Source organism: Petromyzon marinus, unplaced genomic scaffold, assembly GCF_048934315.1.
Source record: "Petromyzon marinus isolate PM22_M1 ecotype Great Lakes invasive population unplaced genomic scaffold, UKy_Petmar_22M1.pri1.0 PM_Scaffold_2, whole genome shotgun sequence".
Classification (NCBI taxonomy): domain Eukaryota; kingdom Metazoa; phylum Chordata; class Hyperoartia; order Petromyzontiformes; family Petromyzontidae; genus Petromyzon; species Petromyzon marinus.
Window position 1 is genome coordinate 4,618,950 of NW_027423168.1, and position 26,943 is coordinate 4,645,892.

The following is a 26,943-nucleotide window of genomic DNA, read 5'->3' on the forward strand; positions in this document are numbered from 1 at the left end:
TTAAATAAAAAATACAAAAAATAAATGGAAAATAATGAAAGCTTTTATTATTTTCAATTTATTTTAATTTGTAATTTTTTTTTAAATTGGCAGAATATACACGCCATATTCTTGGTTCTTTTGGTAAAGTAACGTAGATTTGAAAATTAAAATAATAGAATTAAATGAAAAAATACTAAATCATGAATTGTTAGTTTTTTACTTTTCTATATTATTTATATTTTACCCAAAGAACCAAGAATATGGCGTGTAGATGCTGCCATCTGCCAACGTTTGTGGCCACCAGATGGCAGCATCTACACGCCAGATTATTGCTTCCTTCGGTAAAGTTATAATTAAATTAAAATAATAAATTGAAAATAATAAAAGCTTTTCTTATTTTCAATTTATTATAAAATAATAAAAGCTTTTATTATTTTAAATTTATTATTTGTATTTTATTTTTTTATATTTTAAAATTTCAAGTAATAAATTGAAAATAATAAAAGCTTTTATTAGTTTCAATATATAATTTATATTTTTCAATTGAATTGAATTATTTTTATTTTCAAATCTACGTGACTTTACCTGAAGAACCAAGAATATGGCGTGTAGATTCTGCCAATTTAAAAAACTTAAACAATAAATTGAAAATAATAAAAGCTTTTATTAGTTTCAATATATAATTTATATTTTTTAATTAAATTGAATTATTTTTATTTCAAATCTACGTTACTTTACCTGACGAACCAAGAATATGGCGTGTAGATTCTGCCAATTTAAAAACTTAAATAATAAATTGAAAATAATAAAAGCTTTCATTATTTAAAATTTATTTTTTGTATTTTTAATTAAAAAAAATAAATTGTATGTTATTATTTTAGTTTTATTTCTATCTACGTGACTTTACCGAAGCAACCAAGAATATGAATCTGGGTTTTTGCTTATTATTTTCAATTTCTTATTTTTATTAGTAACTTTTTAATTTGGCAGAATCTACACGCCACGTTGGTGGCCGGCAGGTGGCAGCAAAATAAAAATAATAAAATAATAATTTGTAAATAATCAAAGCTTTTATTATTTTCAATTTATTATTGTATTTCTTTTCATAACAAATTGAAATTTTATTATAATAAAAGCTTTAAGTATAGCTTTTATTATAATATTAATATAATATTACAATCAAAGTTTTTATTATAATAAAAGCTTTTATTATTTTAGGATTCTCCTCCACGGCGGCCTTTGTCTCCCCCAGTAGCGATGTTTACGACACACCGCACCAGGTACTCATCTGAGGCTGAGTCGACCTCACACTCTCTTACTGTCTCAAAACAACCGCCATTCGCCACTAAGTGGTGGTGACGTCACCACGACGCTTGTGCCAGGCCATGTGCACCTTGAGGCCACGTGAAGTGTCGATCGCCGGCTGGCAGGAGGTCACGGGGCAGACCCAGGTGCCAATGGTCGACTGACTGACATGACTGAGATGACTGGCTGATGCACCACCTGTGCCCCCTACTGTGCCAACTTGCTGAGCTTTAGCCACCCGACGCTCCGCTCGTTTTTCTGAGCGTCGCTCCTCCGCCCTCCGTTGTTGTTGGAGGGCGACTGCCTCCAACTGCCCAGTAGCGTCCTTCACAAGCCTCCTCCACAGAGGCTGATCTTGACACCGCTGGTACCAGTCATCGGCAAGTCCACTCAGCTCCACATCCTCCTGTACCACATCACTCCATCTCTTCTCAAGTCCGTGCCACGCCCGTTTAGCTCCATCAATCCGGCCGAACAAAAGCTGTTTGGGCATGCGGTGATTGGGCATGCGGGCTACATGCCCAGCCAACACAGCCTTGCCTGCTGGAGGAGCTCGCCGATGGGACTTTGTCCAGATCTTTCGAGAATTTGCGAGCTCCTCACACAATCCAGCCTGGTTAAACCTAGGATTGATCGTAGGCAGGCCAGCCTAAATGTTTCTAACCGGTGAAGATGCTGCATTAGGGGGGTCCACGTTTCGCAAGCGTAGAGAAGGGAGGGAATGACTGTGGCCGAGAAGACCCGAAGCTTCATGCGGAGCGACAGACCAGGTAGCTTCCACACGTTACACAACCGATGAAAAGATAATGCCGCTCGACTAATTCGGAGTGAGACCTCTTTTGTTAAACCGGAACCGATTATGAGCACACTGCCCAGGTATGGGAAACTCTCCACTCTCTTCCCAACTGCCCCATCACCGATTGGGAGTTGTGGGGGTGGAGTGCCCGATGGCACAAAATACCCAGGCAGGTGCTTCTTTTGGTGGGGCTGATGGTAAGGCCCCACCTCTTAGTGGCACACTCCAGTTTCAGCAGCAGCGCCTCCAACTCTTCCTCTGAATGAGCAGCAATTACCAGGTCGTCGGAATACATAATGTGGTTGACCAATAGGGAGCCATCCCTTGACCGCACCCGGGCATCGATCAGCCTCCCATTATATCTGTACCAGACGTAAATTGCTCTGGTACAGCTACTGAAGGCTTCACGAACTATGTGGTCGAAATAGATGTTAAATAATGTTGGAGCCAGAGGACATCCCTGTCGCAGGGAATGGCTCTACGTAGTTTTACCCGGGCCTGCTCACCATCATGAAGGTACTTAATGAGTGTGAGCAGAGGGTCAGGGACTCTGAAAGCACGAAGAAAAACCCAGAGCCCAGGCCTACTGATGGTATCATAGGCCTTGACCAGGTCAATAAAGCAGAGATGTAGGTCTTGTTGGAATTCCCTCCACCTCTGCTGTAGCAGACGGACAGAAAATATGACATCTGTGCAGGACCGCCCTTTCCTGAAACCGCATTGGGGCTCCGCAAGCCTCTGCTCAGCGTACCTAGCAAGGCGATGTTGAATAATCCTTACCAGGACCTTTCCCGGCACACTGAGTGAGATGCCCCTGTAGTTGTTACAGTCTGTGCGGTCCCCCTTCATAAAGAGGGGGACCACCAGGGCATCCTTCCAATCCTGCGGAACCCATCCAGTGGCCCAGACTGTTGTTATGATGTCATGTAGGGCAGTCTACGCACAAACGCAACCCTCCCTCAGCATTTCGCTTGGGAGATCATCTCTGCTCGGTGCCTTTCCTGGTCTCAGACTCTGGATCGCCCTCAGTACTTCCTCAATGGATGGTACCTCAGCCAGCCACTCACAGGGGGTGACTTCCTCCTCTAATATTTGAGGCACCGCATCCTCAGCAGAGTCATCCACACTTTGTCCCATGATGTTTTCCAGGCTGAGGGATTCCCCCTCCCCCAGGACCTCACAGAAATGCTCAGCAAATCTGCAAACCTGTCCCTGGGGGTCGGAGATTGGATCACCCTTCGTTTCCCTAATGGTGGTGTAGTGGGTATAAATTGACGAATACACTTCTGATGAGGCAACACGATATTTATTGTCTTCCTTACAAGTCTCTAACACAAAGGGTATATCGGTCCCTTTACCCGATACCTGGGGAGGTATGGCCTCCGGATTATGCGGGCCCTATCACTAGGTACCCCGTTACCCTTCGTCCTCCGGCTGGGACCCTAGGAGAGGCTATTTGACCTGACCGTACCCGGTCCGTGGGTCCTGACCACTGGCCTCACTGAGCTCCGGCCCTTAGAAGGACAACGGAGCTTGGGGTCCAGAGTCCTATCTTCAGCCCAGGTCTTCGTTCTTCAGCTTGCAGATGACTGAGCCAAACCTCTGAGAGGTCCGGCTTATGGTTCGTGGCTTGCTCCGCCCTAGCCACGCTTCCCTTCTAGAACGTTCTGGAAGGTGACATCATCCCCCGGTTCCCCCCTCCCGGGGCCCCGGGGAATGTGTCCCAGGATCCGTTTGCTAGGGTTTGTCGTTGGCCCCTTTTTGGGCCATGGACATTAGCCCTGGCGTGATAGCGCTTCCGCCCCCTATTGACGATAAGGGGAAGCTACCAGCCCACAGAGTGGTGAGTGACGATTACCCCTACAATGGTAATAGGTGTGGCGCTGTAGGTTACTTTTTTAATGGAGTTAAATAGGGATTTGTGATCGCGGGCCACTGAGGCAGACTCCATCTCCTCAGCAACCCGCGACCACCACCCATCCTTGCAGCGCCTCACGGCTCTCCGAACCTCCGAGCGAAGGCTGCGGTAAGCCTCCTCATTCTCTGACGTGGGATGCTGTAGACGATTAGAGTGGGCCTGTCGCTTTTTCTCAACCATCCTGAACACCTCCTCTGTCAGCCAGGGTCTCTGGGGAGGTCTGGACCGCGTACACAAAGCAGTCATTGCAGCTGCATGAGTCACAGACCTAAACCTCGCCCATTTACCCTCGACATCAGGAGGAGTGGGGGACGATGCTGTCCACTCACACTCACTCACAGCGCGAGGCCGACTCATTACATCTCGCGGAGGATCGCGCTGCTGAACAAAAAAAGTTCCGCGGTTTCAGTTTGCAAGTGCGAGTTCGCGTTTTAAGGCGATGGGGGCCGTCCATAAATGACGTCACGCACCTGGGGAGGGGGGGGTCAGACATTTGTGACGATGTGTGACGAGGAGGGGGGGGGTTTAAGAAATGTGACGTCACATCAAAATGTGCAACTTTAAATAAATATAGACAACACGTTCTACTTAGGTAAATAGATTTTTTAATGTTTTCTCCGACAACAACTGAGTGCAGCACCACATTAAATACGCACTACAATGACAATAGTCTAAAGCGATTTGAGTCATGTTTAATTTTCAAAATGTAAATATGATTTTGGGGGGGGGGGCAGAGCTTTGTGACGTCATATTTGAGGGGGGGGGGTCTGACTTTTTGTGACGCCGTGTGACGAGGGGGGGGGGGGTCAAAAATCGTCCAAAATCGCGTGACGTCATTTATGGACGACCCCATATAAAATAATTAATATTTCATGGCAGTTGGTTCTGAAGTGCGACTGTTTGTAATTTGGGCGCTCGTAAGTCGAGGACTGTCTGTAAATAAAAATTCCAATTGTGGATGTGGGACTTGCTGGTAACAGCTTCTCTTCACAAGGCAGCAGACATCGCGGCTGTCGCGATTTTCACCTGAAGACGATGGCTTGTGTTGCTATCGAAACGTCGTGATTTATTTTGTTTTATTTCTACCTACGTGACTTTACCGAAAGAACCAAAGAGTATGGATTCCTGCAGTCACAAAAGCTTCAAACCAAGATCGGTTTGAATTATTTATCGAGTGTGGGTAGAATCTGTGCAGAGTTGTGCTGTTTCCCCATGTGCAAGGTGGGGGTCTCTCTGGGTTCTACTCACACAGAGCCAAACGCTCATTAATGTAATTGCCAAATATCTCATTGCAATGGGAAACTTCTGAAAAAAAATCAGTCTTTAGACTCAATGAGGCTTTCCTGGGTAAATAGTTAATATTGTAATAATTAGCATGAGCAATAATGAAGTTCACTTATGAGTGCCACGAATAGTACTATACTAGACTTTTAATTAAGAATATTTTACGTAGTTTTTTTGAAAAAAAGTGTCCATTCTCAACACTTTTTGACGGGCCCTCATGCAGAAATTATATTGCAATCTTACATGGGGATTGGGAGTCAAGTGTGTCATGGATAGGGACTGAACGTATGGTGCTATAATTAGCTTTCTGTTGTGTATATGCAGATAGGATCTCTGGTGGGTAACATTGGGAAAATGGAGATAATTAGTAATTGTTGTTCATATACAAAATCTTATTTTGGTGGTGATTTGAAGCTTTCGTGACTGCAGAAATCCATACCCTTTTGTTCTTTCGGTAAAGTCACGTAGGTAGAAAAATAAAATAAAAAATAATATAGTACGTTTCGATCGCAACACAAGCGGTCGTCCTCAGGCGGAAAAAATAATCCGCTGCATCTCCGACCAGCGCCACCTAGCCAGTGAACTGGAGCACATATGTGGGTAAATAATCGGTGGCGAACTTCTTGTGAGGCAACACGATATTTATTAACACTCTATTTTACAGGGTCCCTAACACAAAGGGGTAGCGGCCCCTTCACCCGATACCTGGGGAGGTATGGCCTCCGGACTACACGGGCCCTAACACTGGGAACCCGTTAATTCCCCGTCCTCCGGCTGGGGGCCCTAGGGGAGGCTCTGCTGACCCGACCGTGCCAGGGTCTTCGGGTCCTGACCACTGGCCTCACTGAGCTCCGGCCCTTGGAAGGACGACGGAGTTTGGGGTCCAGGGTCCTATCCCCCAGGACCTATCTTCCCTTGACCACTGGCCTCACTGAGCTCTGGCCCTTTGAAGGACGACGGAGCTTGGGGTCCAGGGTCCTAACTTCAGCCCAGGGGCCAGTGACGTGTGAGCCGGTCCCAATGTGCACCGGCAAACATTTACCGCCAGGTGGCCCCAGTGTTCATTGCCGTCCACACGTGGATACCTGAAGCCCATGTCAATCCACTGCTGGATGAGTCCCGCAATGAAGATACAATCAGTACATCCACTTTGCTTTTGGACTCCACCTGTTCCATTGGCGGCCGAATGCGAATCTAAATGTGCATACGTTAGAGACTGGTTAATGCGCATAGAAATCAAACCAATTGACCTGCGACATTTGCCACATCAACTTTTGTAGAATTTTAGATGTGCATTACAGCTACTTTAGCCGGATGGTTGTGGCGGCTATGTATGCCTGTAATCAACGACTACGTGGAGGTGAGGGTTGGTGGATCACAAAAATGTTGCGACAACTCCCACCCCTTGGTCGTCTAGGAGGTAGAGAAGGCGGTGTCGAATAATGTGGACTCCGCCTGTTCCATTAGTATATTTGTGGTAGAGCGTTGGCCCCTCATTTGCTTGGATTTCTCCAGGTGCTCCGATTTCCTCCCACATGTAAACACTCATTAATCTTGATTTGAAGCTGTCGTGACTGCAGGAATCCTTACTCTTTGGTTCTTTCGGTAAAGTCACGTTGGTAAAAAAACTAAAAAAAAATTCGTCGATTGCTTGTGTGGCGATCGAAACGTTGTGATCCATTATTTGTTCTACCTACGCGACTTTACCTAAACAACCAAAGAGTACAAACTCTCATTAATTGGCCGATAACATCTTTATATAAAGAGGACAACAGAGCATGGGCAGGAGTGGAAGGGGGGGGATTTGTTGCCAGCTGCTCACCATTTGACTGCTGTTGTCCCTCGTCTGTAGTTCCTCGTGCCAAAGTGAAGGGATACTGTGTGCCAGTTACAATTATCACTTGAACGTAACTTGATGTTTCAATGTAAACAGCCACAGATTTAATCCTGAAAATCGTTATTTTTCACATGCAGTGAAACAATGTTGTTAATAGGCTGTTTCCCTGGGAAAACCTCACTGAGTCTCAAGACTCTTTTTCAGGAGGGGCCTGACAACTTTTCGCAGGAGTAATTTGGATGTTTGGCTAGTACCAGTTACATTGTATGTTGTTGTTTTGCTATGGGAGTAAACCCATGCAGAGAAAGGGACCAGAATGAGGAAAGCGAAGCCAGGCAGTCCTTCAGAAGATGTCATGCACGGGCGTGACCACTGCACCACCCTGCCGCCCAAACAAAAGTAATGTAAATAATGTACAATACTGGCAAATAAACCCTATTAGTATCAACTGAATTTCTGGCCAATATGGCACGTGTATAGCTGCATCGGTGTTTCTAAAAGTCGTGTTCACATTGCCTGAAATTAATAATATAAAGAACAGGTTTCCCACCTCTGGTTTCATTTGGATTACCGGTTGTCCTCATGTGTGTCACAGATAATATGGAAAGGAAAATATTACGCAGCACGAGTTGTAGGATTAGGGCAATTATGGTGACACACGTGACCCCCTCTACACAAGAAACAGCTAAGATTCATATTCTTGGTTCTTTCGGGAAAGTCACGTCGAAGGGAAACAATAAAATAATACAAATATAAAACAATAAAATTCTCACGACCTTTTGACTGCAACACAAGCAATCATCATCAGGTGTGAAAACCACAACAAGAAAATTTGAAAGAACCAAGAATATGAATCTCTGCAGTCACTAAAGCTTTAAATCAAAATTTAACAGCTGAGAGTCAATGCTGGGATGTTGTGCGATTGGTGCAAGCGACCCATCATTGTGTTTTGATGTTGAGCTGTTAAAATTGCACTGTTGTGGGGTGAGGTCAAGGCCGATGACTGCTTCCAGCGGTGTCAAGATCAGCATTTTGAAGAGGCTCGCGGAGGATGATACTGGGCACTGGGGTGCAGTCTCCCTCCATGAACAACAGAGGGCAGAGGAGCGACGCTCACAACAACAATTGGCAGAGCACCGGGCGTATAAAACACAAAGTTGGAAGAAAGTTTATCTCGGGGAGTTAACCCACAACACCTGGGTCTGTCCCGCGTGTTCACACGATAACGCGTTTTCACTACAACGCGTTTTCTCCGTCACAACGTGCTTTCTGAGCGGACTACTTTCTTGAGCTGCGCGGTTGAGCGAGATGAGACGGTAACGCGGCGGCGGCGGCGGCGGCGTCCCCTCAAGTTATTTGGACCCCCATCTTACCGTGCGTGGACATTATTATTTACGGGAGGAAAATAGTTTCCGCTTAACGCGGCACTTTTCAGGAACGCATCTACCGCGTTAAACGAGGACTCGCCGCGTACAGGTGCCGCGCACGCTGTATCGACCCTGGAGAAATCCGAAGCGCTATGAAGCTCTTGTTCACAGACGTCCAGTAAGGGGCGGGTGGTGTTGGTGGTGTGGGCGTCACCACGTGACACACAGCTTGTCCGTGGAGTCGATCGTGAGGGTGCCGACGTCGCCTAGGCAACGCCGCCCCCCCTCTGGCTCTGCTGCTGCTGCTGCCTCGCTCTGTGCACGCGAGGCGCCAATCCGTGACGCGGGCACTGTACGCGTTGCGTCACCGTTCACCGTGGGGGGCGGCGGGGCCCCAGCTACGTCACGTCGTGTACAGTGGCACATTAATATTGACACTTTTACTCGTGTTTATGTGCCTCGTTATTAAAGGTGAGTTTAATAATAATCATGCTGCTGCTACACAATGTGTGCATTGATATATACGTACAGTTTATGTGTTTAAACGCGATTGTAGTTTATGGGCCCTTGAGGGATTTTTCGCCTCGTGTGAGGTTTTTATGCGCAACCTTAATTATTGCGCTTTTGTTAATCGTTAACATTTGGTCAGGAATAATGCACTTAAGATAAATGTTCTGGCGACGATATTTTGCAAAACAGACGATGGCAAAATTTCGATTTAAAGCTTTCGTGACTGCAAGGATTCATCTTCTTTGGTTCTTTCGGTAAAGTCACGTAGAATGAGAATAAAATAATAAATTGATAAAATAAAATAACACAATAATATTCTCACGACGTTTTCGGCCACAACACAAGCGGCCTTCATCAGGTGAAGGGGACGAGACTGTCTGATGAAGGCCACTTGTGTTGTGGCGGAAACGTCGTGAGAATATTATTATTTTATTTTATCAATTTATTATTTTATCTTATTCTACGTGACTTTACCGAAATAACCAAAGAAGATGGCAAAATTGTGTATATATTGTGCGATATGTGCCACTGAAACGGCAAGAAGTCAATAACAATGACTCGTGTTGAGTGTTTAATATGCAAGCAATGGGCCCACCACAGGTTCGTTAATGTTATAATGGAAGCAGTGAAATTAATGAAAATCTTTTGCTCTGCCATTTGATTTTAAATTACGACTCTTCAAAGAGCTTTGGTTGTAGTAAGCAATATTTGAATTTGTTTAAGCGACCTGTATTCTCTTACAACATGTTTTATATTCCTAGGCATTAAATTTGTACTAAAGATTCAGACTAATTGTAAATCTAATGGGACCACTGTAATCGATGTCCGTTAATATATGTAGGCGTGGTAAGGTTTCGAGACGCACTCTGCGATGCGTGAAACGCAGTCCGTGTCCTTCCTCATCCATTTGTCTTCATTCCAACGTCAACTTTGTTCTGCCGGTCTCTCTCATTAAGGCCACATGGCCACACTGTGTCTCTTAGTTCTTGCAAGCTAAGCTGGAGTCAGTCTCTCTCATTAAGGCCACATGGCCACACTGTGTCTCTTAGTTCTTGCAAGCTAAGCTGGAGTGAGTCTCATTAAGGCCACATGGCCACACTGTGTCTCTTAGTTCTTGCAAGCTAAGCTGGAGTCAGTCTCTCTCATTAAGGCCACATGGCCACACTATGTCTCTTAGTTCTTGCAAGCCAAGCTGGAGTCAGTCTCTCTCATTAAGGCCACGTGGCCACAGTGTCTCTTAGTTCTTGCAAGCTAAGCTGGAGTGAGTCCCTCTCATTAAGGCCACATGGCCACACTGTGTCTCTTAGTGCTTGCAAGCTAAGCTGGAGTCAGTCTCTCTCATTAAGGCCACATGGCCACCCAGTGTCTCTTAGTTCTTGCAAGCTAAGCTGGAGTCAGTCTCTTTTCAACATATGTCCCACCAAATTCTGTATTAATAATGTTCCAGTTTCTCTATATGTTTTAAATTTAGATTTAAATTAATCTACATTTTAAAATCCACAAATCTGGCTGCCTCCTGATGATGCTGGTTGTAATTACTGGCGAAACGTCGTACTCAGATTGTTAATGTTGTGGCTTTGCTCTCTAACACACAACCGGTGTGCTGTACTAGTAACGAATTGGCATGTTCTGTTTAAGTGACAAACCTTACTAATTGGCTGTGTCGGGTGGTGGTGGGTTTACCGACATTTTTTTTATATTTACGCGATCTTACCCAAAAAACCTGTATTATGTAAAAATACATTTATTTTCCTCCTTTCTTTTTGGACAGTTTAAAATCTCTAACGTTTTTCAAATTGTTCTGATGTACAGTGCTACATTTCAAATTACTGTCATGTTTGCAACGGGTTGTTTAAAATATATTTAAATGGTGTAGATTCATGTTTAAACTCGCTTCGAATCTGCATTCATCATTTTCTTCTTAAGCAGTCCGTAACCACAATTGGTACATCGATGCATGACCCATTTGATTATGGTTTGTTGATCTTAATTTATCAATTAAAATGTTATTGAGTGTGCCAAATCCTAAAGAGTGGCGTTTGAGTCGACCTTATTTCATATTCACATCTGAAACGCCTGTGCACATGAATGTAATCCAGTTACACACTCTCCTACTTGTTCATCAACTCTCTTCGTGGTGTAGATTTGATGGCTTGTATAGCAACCATAATCAAACACAACAAGTCCGGGTGACTCATGATCCATGATTCACGATGCCAGTGGGCCAGGTTTCACTCTCAATTCTCTACCTGTGTGGCATGAATAAAACGCACCTGTAAATTTGACCTGAAATGATTGCACAACAATTGCCCCGCCTTCATGCGATGTTTATCCTCCACTGTTTATCTGGCTTTGACCTGAATTATATAAAAGTGCGGCTGTGCAACTGCTGTAGAGTCACATTGGTATAAACGCATTTTACAATATGAACAGCGCATTGAAAACGCGTACTATTTTAAGTATTGTTTAACAAGTGTGTTTACAAATCCACACTGAGAAACACGATGATTGACAGAGGGGAGTAGATTATGTTTTCGATAGTGTATTTAAATAGAGCTACTGTAGGTAAGTAGTTTTCAGTTTTAAAGGCATAGTTTAACAAGTCAACACTTGCCACCATCCTTCAAACCCATTAGTGAAAAAGACCACAGTTTATGTTTACATTATAATATGTTTACATTATATATAATATATAATATAATGTTTACATTATATATAATATAATGTTTATATATAATATAATGTTTACATTATAATACATTGTTTACATTATATATAATATAATGTTTATGCAAAAGCCGGAGACTTATGGGACCCCGGGGTCCCACCATAAGGTTCATATGAATGGTTACCTAATAACTTTTGAAACACGGTAATCGCTGTGAAGTGCAGTTTCCAATTCTTATTGTTGACTCAATCTCTCTGGCCTTTCTATGCAATATGAAGAAGGGTCATTGCCCAAAACGTCGCTTATCGGATTTTTTCCCTTTTTCAAGGCACCAGTGCTACTGATGCATGAATTTGTTTGGTATTTGAAATGATACGAAGGCTCAGCAAGTGATTCCTTGCAGACATAAACAGAAGCGATACGCGCCACCCCAGCCACCCATGTCGCGAATCAATCGATTATCGCGATTGAGGGCTCGTGAATAAATTCTAGATTCAACGCCTTGTTTTAAAACGTGAACACAGCCGGCTCTAGTGACTGGAGTGGGTGGGTGTTGGACAATGTGAAACAATGACACGCAACGTATACAAATCAAAAACAAATTCTTACGCACGCGATCCGGTGTGCATATCGCGATCTTCAGGATGAATGATCACGTCCGAATCAATGCGTCGTCGTTGCTCCCCTAGCATGCGCTCTGCGTAACCCGCTCGTGTTGTTGTTGTTTGCGGCAGAGCTTAGGACCTTCGTGGCCAAGAGCCGCAGCTCCCGAGGCAAAGGAGTGATGGCACGCTTCAAGGTGCCGGACTTGCTGAAGCATCTCATGGAATGATACGGGGCTCCGGATATTCACGATCTGGGCATCCGTATCACCAGCATACCTCTGGGCATTTCCGTACGTGCCGTGCCTGCGTGTACGAGTGTGTGTGTGTGTGTGTACGTGTGTATGCATTGCGTCGCTTGTTGACTGCGAATTGTATTATTATTGGATGCCTCAAGTTATACTCTTTGGTTCTTTCGGTAAAGTCACGTAGGTATAAAATGAAATAAATCACGACGTTTCGGGCGCGACACAAGCGTCCGTCATCAGGTGATAAAGCCTTGGTGTGCTGCTGAGGCAGACTGTTTTAAATGGTTTGAAATGTGTGTAGCCTATGGGTCATAAAGAAGTGGCCAGGGCTAGTGATGTTAACATGAGAAATTAGCGTGTAACTGTAAGGTAGGAAAGCGGCCTCCTCCTCGATTTTACGTGACTTTACCGAAAGAACCAAAGAGTGCGGATTCCTGCAGTCGCGAAAGCTTCAAATCAAGATTGGCTCAAGTATGTATTGTTGTTGCCCTTGAGGGGGTTTACTTTCGGAATTAAATGCGTTCTGGAATTGCTGACACACAGCCACAACGTACGTGTCGCTGTGTTCACACCTGAGAGTGACACTGCATCAGCCTTTTACCAATATTCCCCCGCCCCTGCGTTTGCCTTACACGGCCACAATGCTGAGTTATCCTCAGTTGCTCAGGCACACAAGTTTCACACCTGTCTCCCTGTCAAGTGAATGTGGTGTATCCTTTTGTCATGCAGTCTGAGACAGACTTCCAACACGACTTCAGTTTTGGGGGTGCAGTGCTGCGACAAGAGCACTGAAGTAACTGCTCGTGTAAGTACATCATGTTAATATATCGTATTGAAGGCTGAGGCCTATTTTACTGTACCGCTCCTTACAGAAATCTTCTTTCCCGAGTGGTTGTGCATTTGTCGCTTGTTTCAGAGGTTCGCGATTCGATCCCAGGAGTCGCCCTAGTTAATATTGCGGGTGTATTATCCAAAACTGCATTTCTATATGCTTCACAAATAATGTAAAAAAATAAATCCCGTGTTATTAATGAATGAGGAGGACATGTGTGCTGGTGTCAGAATCAAAATTTGCAAATCTAAACAAGTACTCAGAAATGACTGGATTGGGTAAAACCACATGTATATATGTTGAACATCTTTCGCACTGTACATAGCCAACTGTGCTAATCGGAGGTGTGGAGGACAACAAACTGAACACAAAAAGCAGTTCTAAAGAAATTGTTTTCAATCTAGATTTAAAAGTGCATAGCTCCAATGGCTTCCTAATATCGGAAGGAAGAGCATTCCAGTTGGCCGCAGAAGCCCATCTGAAAGCGAGTGATGCGGTGACTGTCTTTGTTCGATGGCTTGCCAAAAGCCACTGCTGCTAGGATGATCCACCAATCCCATCTCTCGATTGCAATCGTGCATTAGCTGCACACCTTGCATTTGCTGTTGAACCACTCGTCCATCACGTGTTCCATCATCGCAACTACAGCACTGCCCTGCACCTGTGGCCGCCACAGTTGCTAACATTGTGTTGTTTGTTTAGGTGATCGGCAAGGCCCAGAAAGGCGAGCGGGAGGCGATGGACCGTGGGCTGGCTCGCATCGAGTGTGACATTAAGCAGGAGGTGGAGGGCCGGCCACACAAGATCAAGAAATACCTGTTGGAGTCGTTCCCCTTGCCAGGGACGAGCGCCGATCTTCGCCGACAGTTCACGATACAGCCGGCGGCCGAGATGGTGCTGCAGGTCTTCCAGAACGCCGAGGACATCTTTGTGAATAAGCTGAAGAAGGTGGGGCCATGGCGTTTGGACTTAATGCAACAAAATTACCTTGCGAGAACATTCATGCATTTGCTTAGATTTGTCAAAGATTTTCCATAATACATTTGTCCTCGGAATTATTTAATAAGTGATAATCGCCATACGTTTCAAGTCTGTGGATACTTCCACCATTATCAAAAGACTTGCTCTACCACTGAATTAACACTCCTCTATAATATTTAGGGCCATCGCTTTCACAAAATTTAGTCACACGTTGAAACAAAAGTAAGGGGGGGCATTGAAATCGGTCGGACATCTATGCATGTATCACCCTCTATTTGTCCCAACAGAGTGATATGGCTGCACGTGGTTTGGGTCCTTTGTTGTTTCTACCGACAGTGTGTGCAGGACTTCCTGGGGCAGGTGAAAGGGGACACGCCGGCCCGGAATATGTTTCAGTTGGCCCTGTGCTGTAGCTCCCTCGAGACTCCTCGCGACCTCGTGGTCAAGGAGAAACCGGCCGCGTTTCTCGGCAACATCAGCACTCCCGACACCAGACCGCCGCCTACTCCGGGGAGTAAGGAGACAAATTTGCATATACAGTAGACTCGATTATCTGCGCTAATGACGTGGAGGATGGCTGCGGATAATTAAAAATCTCGGATGATCCAAAGATATCTATTTTTTGCGGATCTCTATGCCACAAACTAACGATCAACCGATCGATGCACGTGCTGGGTGATAACACTTTCCTGCTAATTTGACCAAGTCCAATATCGGCTCAACTTTCATGTGACGGACATTACTCTCACGTTCAGAGTGGGTTAGAATGTGCTTCCCTTTACTCTGTAGACCAGAGGTCACTAGAAGCGATGTCAGAGGTAGCTTTGTGAAGTTCTCTTCTGTGGGCCATTCTCCAATAGGACGGGTTCCGCTGCTCCGTGAGAGATCCGAGTGGATACTCCGTCTCATGACACGATATCGAAAGCACAATCTGAATAAAATGTAGTTTCTCGTATTGTACATAAGGGATCAGACCACGGAGGACTGTCAAAATGCTGAGTGTGATCTTGAAATTTATCCTGGACTGGTTCGGGGGATAGTTGAACAATTTGAATATTGGGGCGATATCGTCTTGCATACGGGTGTGAGAAGTCTGCCAGTGGTTTTTTGAGTCCATCATCTAGATTTTTGGGTTAGATCATGTATACATGCACTAAATAATACGCGTTAATATGCACTATTTACGTGACCTAATCCAAAAATCTCTATTATGGATAATCATTGGTCGCGAAGGCCTTCGTGTTAAACTTGTTTTTTGAGTCATCTGGAGAGTGATGATGAAACTTATCGGGAGGCCGTAGATGAGACGTGGGGGTGGGGGGGCAGAGAGAGAGTTGCAGTTGTTGAGCCTATTGGAGCGAGTTACAGCATCGTTGTCCTCTCCTACAATGGCATTGCTTGTCTCCTTCGCAGAGGCAGTAGCCGAGCATCTGGTCCGTCTGCTGAGCCACGTAAGTAAGATGGCAAAGCCCCCGAGCCTATCTGCGCTGTTACGCGTGGAGAAGCAGCTTGCCGAGCATTTTGACTCGTGCGACCTCCCCAGCCTGGGCCTCGGCTCCTTGGACATCCTCCATCGCAACGCCCAGGTGTGTACGTGGCGTGCGTGAGCCCACCCGCCTCCAGCTGGTAAGAGGCAGTACAGCAAGTAGGTGTACGACACTGCCCGTGCAAAGTTTGAGTGTACTTACCGCCTCCGAGTGGCGCTCAATGTTAAGTTTGTTTCCAAAATTGTGCGCGGTAATATTAGTTTATTATTACGAACTTAAAACTCATTTGTCGATAACTCGAATACATTTAAGCGTTATGTAATCACTGCCAATGCAGAGCACAACAAAGTGTCACGTAAGATGCATGGGTTTTCTCTTGTCACTCTTAAAAAATATCTGTGAATTTGGCAAACATCCCAAAGGTAGATATTGAAAATCACCGTTAAAATTGAGTGTACAGCGGTGACATTCAGATAACATTTATGATAACACTATATATGCAAAGTGGCCAGGTGGCTCAGATATCAAAGCGGTGCGATGACAATAATTAGATTCTGGGCTTGAATCTGGATTTTGACCGCTTGGGTTGAAACCGAGGTCTCAAGTCTTATCAAGTCGATCGTCCGAGCCCAGTCACCAGCGACTGCACAAAATTACAGTCTCATTAAACTTGGGTTTTGCACTTCATTTTCCTAATTCCATCTCTGAGAATAACAATTTCAGCTTGACTCTCGTGCGCCGCACAATCTCATAACACAGCTAATGTGAAAGTGTTGGCTCCTATTGTGTACAAGATAAAAGGCCACCCATCGCATTTTATGACACAGGGCCTGCACGGCTATGCGAGATTTACGCATGGATGATTTATTTGTCTCTTGACATTACGCCGATAGTGCATTTGGAAAACTAAAATTGAGAACGAATTTTGTGTTAATTTGCAAACTTAAATCTGTAATATTTAATCAGTTTTTGTGCACTGCATTGTGAGATGCAGCTCCATGCGTATCGTTTAGCTTTAAGCCGGTGTTTGCCTTGCGGTCGCCTCGGTGTCAACCAACTGATGTTGACGGATTTGTTGTGTCTGTGGTAGCTGTTGGAGGAGACTGGGGTTGTGATCTCTGCCCTGGGTGGATCTGGAGCCACAGCGGGAAGCTTCTGTCCAAAGCGCGACGAGCTGCATGGAGTTCATCCACCAGTGCGGCAGCCTCGACACCGCAGCGGTGAGACACGGGCCCCAGTAGGGGCCACAGGGGCGGCTCAGAGATGGGGATAAGGATTTGGAGATATAGGGCGCTCGCGTAAATAAACTCTTCAACTCAAAGCGCCTTACAGCAACGTCTCATCTCAACCATTCCATTGCTCTACGGCAGTCTACCCGAGGGGACCCCCCCCCCCAATGGCAGCTGTTCCTATTTGGCACGTGGTGCACGCACTACCGGCCTGTGAATGGACATGTCTGCCATTCGGGAGCGATGTTTGATTTTCCTACGTGGTTTTTTCCCCGGTAAAGTAATTTGCAAGTATTTGATCTGATTTGGCAAATTTGGAACATGATGCGGTTACACGTGGCCAATTCAATTTTTTTAATACGGCGTCACAGGATTATTATCATACATTGTGAAACAGATCTCTTTGTTTGTGGTGAATAAACTGGCAACATTAACCAGGGCGGATGCTGGGCTTGATCCGAGAACCACCACTCGGCCATGTTTCCATAAATTTGTGCAGTCACATTAACGCTGTTCACGTCGTACGCAATGGACACTTTATTATTAGCACCACCTCTGGACCTGTTTGGCTCCTGGTCCATTTTGAGAGGTCTTGTAAGGGCGACGTATTACAGTTTGATTTTATATCGGCACAGCAAATGGCCAATGGAAAACCACCCGTTCCGTGGGGGTGCTACGCGCTGGCACGGATCGGATGCGCCAGTGGAAAAGGGCTGCTAGCAACTCGGCCGCCTCCAAACGAAAGAGAGAGGGTTCCAGGTCTCTGTTGTTGGCTGTGTGCTCTGCAGCTGCCGGCCGTGGACTGCGCTGTGGGGCAGCACTACGGCGTGCATTCCTGCCGCAACCATGGGCACGGCCCCGTGGCCAACCTGGTAAAACTGGCGCAGAAGGCCAAGCCCGGTGGCAGCAGCGGCGGTGCCTATCGGTGCGCCGTCTTGTACGAGGAGACGGCGCTGTGTGCTCGCGACTCGAGGTTTGGCAGCCCCCTCCAAAGTGCCCTCCTCCTCACCCCTCTGCTCACCTCGTGATCTGCCTGACCGCCACGGGTCGCTCCTCAAAATTGTTGAGTCGGCGACAGACACTTGGGGTTCTTTAATCTTTCACATCAAAGGGTCAGTGAGCCACACCAATATGCCATTGGTAATGTAACTTAAGGATTCAATGTTCAAGGCAAGTGATTGTCTAGACAAACTGATGATTGTGTGTGTAACACCCCTCTGGCAGTCCACTGCCTGATGAAGGCCTCGCCACGTTGCTTTGGTCATGGGGGTTGTTGCACCAAACTTTACCACGCTTGGTGAAGGGGGCGGGGATTAGGTTCAGGACTGGTTCAGATATCAGTCACCACTGACTTTAGCCATTAGTATCGCAGTGCACCAAACATTGCAGCAGTGCTTCAGAAATCATTCCGAAGTTGCTTGATATTGCACACAGTTTGAATAAACCATCATTACTTCAGGAAGTATATTTTTTATTAAAATGTTACTTTGTACATGCTGTGATCGTAATAAAGAGTTGTGCTAGTTAGTAGTAACAGCGCGATACATCGGTTAATCGATTAATATTTATTATTCAGCTGACAATTCATGTATTGAATTGCACGTGTAAGAATCAACTTCTAAAAAATTGTATCGCTTTTTATTTTAATAGTTTCACATTGCCACTGCAGAGAGTCGACATGATCAGTGTAAGTTCAAAAGAACTGACACACCTTGTGAAAAACCCAACGCAGAAGATCCCTGGGCTTGATATTCCACGAAGATCATGGTCCCCCTAAACCGCATCTGCACAAACCATGGCAGCTGCGGATACCTGATGCACAAATGGAAAATTTTAAACTCTCCAGTGTTTGACTGTGGTCATCCAGAACAGATCGTACAACGTGAAACGACGCAATAGAAAATTAAAGTCAAGCCACAGTGTGATTGTGACCATGCAACCCAAACTATGCACGATATTGTGAACCACAGTCGTCTGTGCTCCTTCAACGGAGTAGGAATAGTAACCCTACACGAAGTTTCTCCTGAAGCCCTCTCGTCGTGACCAGCAGACCTCGGACATTGGCTTATGGCTCCTGAACATGTTGCCCTCATGCGCTGGAATAGAATAGCTCAGGGGTTGGCAATCTGCGTCTCCCGGTGCCGCATGCTGCTCTTTAAAGACTGTTTGGTGATGTTATTTATGAAGGACCACTGTCTCGTATTCACCACAGTGCATTGCGCCTCTTGAAATATTGAGTTGAGTAATCCCGGTAGTTGAGAAACTAAGGTAGTTGAGTACCCCGGGAACACGCTGTGGTTCGTGTCGCGTTAATAGCTCCGTACCGTGCCGTGTAACTCACTAAGCAGCCGATTGCTCGCGTGCAGTGGTAGTGCCGTGTTCATTGATAACACTGCACACTCCGTGCAGTGGTAGTGCCGTGTTCATTGATAACGCTGCACACTCCGTGTAGTGGTAGTGCCGTGTTCATTGATAACACTGCACACTCCGTGCAGTGGTAGTGCCGTGTTCATTGATAACGCTGTACACTCCGTGCAGTGGTAGTGCCGTGTTGATTGATAACGCTGCACACTCCATGCAGTGGTAGTGCCGTGTTCATTGATAACATTGCACACTCCGTGCAGTGGTAGTGCCGTGTTCATTGATAACATTGCACACTCCGTGCAGTGGTAGTGCCGTGTTCATTGATAACGCTGCACACTCCGTGCAGCGTTGTGTGAGGATGGCTCACTAATTGAAAGGAGAGTCGTAGCTATCGCACTGTGGGGTGGTCATCGCCCTCCTCCCCCTGGGCATGTGCCGTGTGTGTTGTGTGCGTCGTGAGTCGTGGCGATGTAAACCCGGGGTAGCTCCTCTCTCCGTCTCTTCGTTTGTTGCTGTCCCGGCGAAGCTCGAGTTGGTGAGCGCAACGCGTGGCAGATCCGGCTTCACCCGTTCCCACTCCTCCCAGTCAGCGACTCCCAAACCCCCACTCAATAATCGCAGATCACTACCCAGGTCCTTATCAACCAAATGATTTTTAACTAAACTATTTTTTGTATTCTTAACAATGTATCCACAGTTCAGTTTTTAAGTACAATTTTACCGGCGCACTGTATGTTTTCCTGGTGTGGACTGTGGCTGTTTTTGCTATTGTTTTACTGCCTTTTCCAAGCTTGGAAATGTATGTATGAATGAAATTGGAACTTATATACTTCATTTATTTACTAATTGACAAACTATTTATATTTTACCAGGTAAGGCCCACTGAGCATATATAGCAGTTTTTCAGAAGCGACCTGGCCATCGCAAATGATAGCTCAACGAAGTGGCTTATCGTCACGTGGACATTTATAGCAGACAAATATACAGCATGCGTCAGGGTTGGGATGTAACCCACGACCTCCTGCGTACCAGGGGAGGTAGTTAACATCTCCCAGTCACCGTGGTGCCCTGTGGTCACGTGAGGCCTTCCACTTCTGAATGGCTTGCGATGCATATTTGAACATTACTGCAAGCGTCTTAGCCTCGTTCATTCGGTATTCGAGGGGAATATTGCCATTTAGTAACGCTGTTTCAAATATCGCGCATTGAACTTTCGATTTTAATTTGCAATGTAATTGAGGGACTGTGCGTTGTCTTGTCGTGGTCTGGTGCTGTTGTTGTGTTGCTGCCTTGCCCAAACTTGCATTTGTTGACAAATCGGCAGGAATCTATGTACTTTGTATTTTTAGCAACATGCTTACATTTTCTCCATCTTGCCTCTCATATCGTTTTTGTACATACCTCGCTGACCCGCCCCTACTGGACATATGTGAAAAGAGCTTCATAGCTCATTGGATTCCTCCAGGATGAAAAAAAGATTCTGATTAATCAGTGGCACTGCCAACAGCCTACATCCACACACGACCAAGCACCCCTTGTAATGCCATACACATGGTTCCTTTCCCATAGACATGTAATTCTGCAAATGTGCAGAAATGTCTGCCGTATGCGAATTACTCCAGACAATTCTTAGTTTTTTCGGTAAAGTCACGTTGAAGGGAAACAACAAAATAATAAAATATATATAAAACAATAAAAAATTCTCACGACGTTTCGACCATAACTCAAACGGTCATATATATTATATTATTATTTTGTTGTTTCCTTCAACGTGACTTTACCGAAAAAACTAAGAATATGAATTACTGCAGTCACGAAAGCTTTAAATCAAAATTTACTCCAGACAAGTTTAGAGTATTAAACGTGACCTGTTGTGACTCGTCTAATGTGTATCGCGTGGTCGTCAGCACAGAAAGATGCGTCTGGTAACGTCCTAATGGACCAAACATCGTAAAAAGGAGGCTGGGTCTGCGTTGTTCAGTGACCACCATATACAGGGACTCTTTTACTTACGGACGAGTTAGGTTCCAGAAGTCTGTTCGTAAGTCCAACTTTACTCCTGTCGATTCCAAACATGTTGTACGGCGTGTACACTAAACACAGGGAATGGCTTTAAGAGTTGTATAATCTCCTGTAGACGTAGACGCCACTGGTTCTTCACGTTGTGTAGATGTAGATGCCACCACCACCATCTATTGCGTGGCGGTTGAACTTATGAATCTCGGTACAAACAGGCAACTGGACATATGGACAGGTTTCTTTGTATCTCTGAGACTTTCTAAGTTGAATGTTTTTTAAGTGAAGGAGTCCCCATAAATATTTTTGAGGACCACTGGGATCTTTAGTTTAAACCGTGAGTCTTGGAGTCATTGGACCAGAAAGAAGCGAGATAAAAACGACAGTAACATTGAAAAATATGTACACAGGGCAGGGAGGGCCCAGCCGCATGACAGGATTTATTCAGCGCTATCGTCACGGTAACAGAAACAGTGCTCCCGAATGAATCGCAGAATCCCCCGAATATTCCGCCTCAGGCGGGAAAATCTCCGTCCAGACCCGCGTGACGCCTTTGGCCCAATCTTGTCGACGGCATCATCATCATCCTCCTCGTTGTTGTTGTTGCCTGGTTGGAGAGCAGGGCCCCGCCTGGCAAATGGACGCACGCGCCATCGTTAGCACGGTCGGCTACGGTTAGCACGATCGGCTACGTACGCGTTCAAAATTATTTCAACGTACAGACATGCGCGTATCTATAATGCCACCGTCTGCCCCATCGTGCATTCTCGGCTGTGCTTACACTGGTTGCTGCAGTGCACCTCACATGTGTCCGGCCGCTCAAATGCGAGGTAGGAGGATGCCACACATCTCTCACTATGGCCAGTAGCGGAATGCTACATTCCTATAACAGGAGCCAATGGTGGTGTATAATAGGATCACCGCTGTTGACTTCCCACAAAATGGGATTCATTATTTGACTATAGCTCGGGTTGATAAATAAGCTGTTAACCTTCTTGACCTGGATTTTGAACTCGCAAGCGTACAGTGATCGTGGAGTGCTCTAACCGCAGCACCTCCAAGTGGGATGCAGTGCAATTCATATATTTATAATTAAGATATATATTTTTACTAGGAATGCATTTAGCTGCAGATTGGTGGAGATGAGGTTAGGGATAAGATATTACATCCTGTGGAGCCCTGGGATATTTACATCTTCAAGTGAGATGAACTAAAGAGGTGAATGCCATTACAGAATCCTCATTTCACAACTCCTCATGAAACAGATTCCCCGTTCTTACAATACAGAACTTGTCTCATCTGATACAGAACCCAAATCTCATGTGTCCTCAATATTTTTTACTTCCTCTCAATCGTGAATACTACATTGTGGGAATTAACAGTGGTTGTAATATAAATAGACTTGCCCTTGCTATAGGAATGTGTAATTTACTCAAATAACTAATTTATGATGATGATGGTGTTTGCTATATGCTAATTTATATCAGGAGACACTTTGTCTGAATGACCTCCCCAATACACATTTTTCTCAAGGTGCACTTCTGCCTGGAGACTCACTCTTGTCTCGTGGCCGACTCCATCTCCTCCTCCTCCGCGATGACGTCATTGGTGCCACCACTTTGGGGAATTTTTCAGACAGGCGTGTTACCGCACAGTCACCTGCTGACTCCACTCCCCACTCCGACTCCATTCCCCAATCAGAGTTTGAAGCCCACTCGCTCACAGAAACTGAGCCTGCAGTATTCTGATTTGTCCAAGTGGACTCCGAAGTCTGCTCGCTTGCTGCAGGGACTTGGAAATCTCCCTCACAGAGACAGGGGATTGCCGAGAGGCTGCAGGCCACCATCGGCTCCATTTCCTCTTCAACGATGACGTCATTGGTGCTGTCACGTTGATCGAAGAGTTTTTCAGACATTCGTGTTACCGCACAGTCACCTGCCGACTCCACTCCCCACTCCGACTCCATTCCCCAATCAGAGTTTGAAGCCCACTCGCTCCCAGAAACTGAGCCTGCAGTATTCTGATTTGACCAAGTGGACTCCGAAGTCTGCTCGCTTGCAGCAGGGACTTGGCAATCTCCCTGGCTGAGACGGGGGACTGCCGAGAGGCTGCAGGCCGCCACCGGCTCCGTGTCCATGGCTGGGCAAGGCGGGAAGTTCGCTTGCGGTGGCACGGTCCTTCCGCCCAACAATAATGGGTGGTTGAGGGCCTCCGTGGGTGTGAGGCGACGTTGGGGATCCCACCTGCCAAGGAGGCAAACGGAGGGAGTCAGGTGCCTGTTGCATTCTAAAATCGCTTCATTGAATCGTGGTCTGGGGTGAAATGCGCAATTCTATCCTCAACACTTTTGTCAGAAACGATATTTATTTTAAAAAGCGACGAGATGAAGAAACGATGCCCCGGTGTGACACAAAACTTTGCAGTCCTAGCCCAAACGACACGTGAGGTCTAAGATCGTTTCCAGTAATGTTGATGGTAGACGCAAAGTGATTTATATTTAATTATTTGTACGAGGTGAAATGTAGACAATAGTAACAAGTCTCTTACTGAAGGCACCCGCGGAGAAAATTGATGAACTTTTGATTGCGGGTTCCCAGAACCGCCTTCAAAGACACGGAGCACGGGACGATCCGTTTCCCGTTGACGACGGGGCGATTCTTTTTGTCTGTTTATTGGAGAGAGAAAAAGAGAGAAACACTGAATTAGTTGTGGCGATCAGTGCAATGCGGCGGCGGTCCTTAACCCTCCAATTGCTATGTTTGCAAATATGATTCCATGTTGGCGGTCGACTACAGCCTGTCATCCCTCCAGGGTCGATAAAATTTGTAACCGTTTGTGAGACGTTTGCAGTAGTCGTGTGGAAAGGATGGCTTCTAAGCGTTAAAGTGAAATTCCCACTCTCAACTCTGGGCCACCGGAGGAGACGAGAACCTCCTGATACTTGTTTGAGCAAGGAGACACTTTGATGTTTATTTTAGTATTATATTATTATTTGCATCACTTGGAGAGGATGGTAATTTGTTGTACAAGCGTGCTTTTAAGCATAATATATTTCTCAATCAAGGACCCAGAGTTTGTGTGGAGGGTTGTTCTCTGTGGTTGTTTTGTACTATGGTAGAACTGCTCTATGCTGATTTAGGATACCGTCGCATCTGCCACACAATTTTTAAAAATTGTGCTAAGTCATGCTGAAATTAAAAAAAACGGCCACTCATCTTTATTAAAAATGTGATGGCCAGAATTCCATGTAATTAATACACACGTCCTCTGTTGGATTGCAAATCCCTATGGGTTTTCCAAATATACTAAGCTACCTAAACATAACCGTTCCTTTTAAAGTATTTTTTTCATAAGACTCCTTACTGTCGCACTAATTCAACACGTACTGACAAGTACGTTGCCAAGACCGTTGTGACTTTTAAACCCAAATAAAGCACAGTTCATTTTTAAATTACGCGAAGCAGTTTCCATGCCTTTCTATTCAAGCACAGAGCACGAGACACGCGGCTGCACGGCCACGACTCTCCGGGCAGTGACAGCAGCAGCAGCAGCAACAGCTACGAACTCCAACACCACCACCTCACCACCCCCCCCTGTCCACTCACCAAAGGAGATAATGTTGTGGGTCGAGGCGTCAATCATGGCTTTGGGTGGGAACCCCAACATCTGAAACCAAGATCACAAGAGGGATGAGTTGGATGAGGTCCGTCGCTCGAGTGAACAGAGCGTACATACGCTGCACTTTGTCTCATTGAAACGTCGATGTACAATGAACTTTGCCTGCTCTTGTACATACTGTTTGCAGATATTTATCTCTATCATCAGGCGAAGCATACATATTTGGTCTTTAATTGACGACGTGGTTACTACGTGCGGCTTCGTTGCTCTCCAACACAGGCTGTGAAAGCCTCGGGGATTAACAACAAACCACAATAATCATAACAATAGTAATCATTCCGAAGGACATCAGCCTGACGCTCTGATTCTCTGGTATTACCGATGAACCCGAAATCTCTCTTTACTTCTTTACTCATGCAAATGGTGCGTGATCACGCAGTGAACACGTCCACTCCTCTCACGTGTACCGGCAGCTGAGCGACATTTTTTGACCAGTGAAAGGCCCAGAGGATGACGACAGCCCTGCACGTAACCAGCTTTGTCGCATGAGCCATCGCACAGCGGGTCTGTACGCTGGTGGATCGTCGTGCGCCATCAGTCATAACCAACCCCCTGCTGCTGCTGCTGTTGTTGTTTATCGTGGACTCCATCGTTGGTTCAAATTCGAATTAAACCCTCCCTCCTCCTTTATATGGCGCAGTTGGAACGGTCCCATGGGAAATATGACGCCCGGTTTGGTGGTGCCGTATCAGGCTCGAGGTTTGTTACGATAAAAATTATAGAATTCATCAGTATGTATATATTATAATAATTAATATTTGTAAGGCGCATTTAATCCGAGGATCCCAATGCACCCCGTGTATGGAAAGCAGGGAAATGAGACGACCAAAACGAGGAAATGAGACGACCAAAACTATGGGGAATAGGCCATTTTACCGAGGTGAGTTTTCATGGCGAGATTTAAATAGCTTTAAAAATTCTGTCTTGTTATCAGAGGCCAACGTGTTCCATAGTCTCGGAGCTGCACTGGCAAAAAGCCCGATCGCCCCCAGGAATTGAGACTTGACCTCAGAAAACTGAGTAGGAGATCAGAAGATCTCAAGGACCTCATTGGTGTACATGAGTGGATCAGCTCCTGTAAGTATTGTGGGGCTAACCCACTGACAGCCTTGTAGCTCAACAGCAGGACCTTATAACCAACTGGATATATATATGCAATGGTGTTTTCCTACGCGTCAGATACCTGGATGAGATAGCCGATGTGGTCTTCCGAGCTTGTCTTGAAGAGCGGGTTCCCGAGGAGCATCTCGGCCACCACACATCCGAGTGACCACATGTCCGCGCTGCATGTGACCGGGAGCCCAAAGTACATTTCGGGGGCCATGTACCACATCGAGCCAAGACACCAAGCTCCTAGCAGCACACGGACAGACAGGTGACCAAACAAGGTGGCACTTGCACATTATTCACCTGTACTTGTGAAGTGCAGAATAGATGAGGGTATGCACACGCAGTCACGTATGGCACTCAAAATGCGCACAATGACAAAGATCGCCCACATAAATGCGTGTATCAGCTGGGTAGCACTTAGAAATTTAAATTATTTTCATTACACTGGTGCCAGCTATCATAGAGTGCAGCTGTCGTGTCGCGAGAGTTCTCTGCGGTGAGTAACAACTTCTTTAAAAGCAACGGCGCTGCGACGCCTCTCTGAATAAAATTAACGCCGAGCCGCTTTGCGCGTTTCAAGATTCAGTGATGAACCGGGGACACCTACCACCACCCTGAAAACGTGCAGACGTCTCGGAACGGGAAAAGGTTAAGTGAGGAATGAGGACAAAGGAACTTAGGGCTGCCATGCGATCTGTACATTTGCAATCGTAAATCACATGTAAATCA